Genomic DNA, 791 nt, shown 5'->3' on the forward strand with positions numbered 1-791 from the left:
GCGCTGAGGACTGAGCTTTCCAGAACTTGGGCCCCGAGAAGGAAGTATTTCTTTCCTCTGAACAGACTGTAACGTTACATATAAGTTTTAAGGAGTGCAAGTTTATACATGTTTGAAGTGTATATCCGTTTTGATTTTGTGACAAAAACATCTCTCACATTACGAGAAATTATTTGAAACGCCCAGTCAGACATTTCACTCTCTCCTGTTCGGAATCGCAGGTTCCAGTAGCGCTGTTGTTGTTCAACTTGTTGTTGTTTTAGTTTCAGTGTCAAATTTAAATTTAGTAGCACTTCTACACCCACAGTAGCAGTAAAACCCCGCCCAGTTCTCCGCCTCGATGATTGTTGCTCCCCATGGGTCGATGGGCGGGCGCTCGGCGCATTTCGTATACTAAAGAACAACAAAGCTACGTACTTGGGCTTAAGTGTAGTTTACGGCCGCAAACGTGTTTTTTTCATCCCGACAAAATTACTGTACGTTGACGATATAACACAGCTGCCGATGTCGTCTTATTGCTCTCGGCCGTCTTATAACTGCGTCGGTGCTTTAGACTGCGTCGGACTTAAAATGCGTCGGGGCTTACAAATGCGTCGGGCTTACAAACGCGTCGGAGCTTACAAACGCGTCGGAGCTTACAAACGCGTCGGAGCTTACAAACGCGTCGGAGCTTACAAACGCGTCGGAGCTTACAAATCACGTCGGGCCTTGCAATCACGTCGGAGACTGCGACGAGGATTAAGTCCTTATCTAAACCTGCGACGAGGATTAAGATCTTATCTAAACCTGCG

The 791-nt window shown here is 46.5% G+C and overlaps 1 protein-coding gene across 2 annotated transcripts in view; it reads left to right on the top strand.

The window, feature by feature from the left end:
• The window catches only part of LOC109468715 (disintegrin and metalloproteinase domain-containing protein 10-like), a 15,604-nt gene that overhangs the window by 5,683 nt on the left and 9,130 nt on the right, over positions 1-791 (top strand). The gene's annotated exons all lie outside the window — the stretch shown is intronic.

The sequence above is a fragment of the Branchiostoma belcheri genome, unplaced genomic scaffold (genome assembly GCF_001625305.1).
Source record: "Branchiostoma belcheri isolate BF01 breed outbred unplaced genomic scaffold, Haploidv18h27 scaffold2, whole genome shotgun sequence".
NCBI classification, from domain to species: domain Eukaryota; kingdom Metazoa; phylum Chordata; class Leptocardii; order Amphioxiformes; family Branchiostomatidae; genus Branchiostoma; species Branchiostoma belcheri.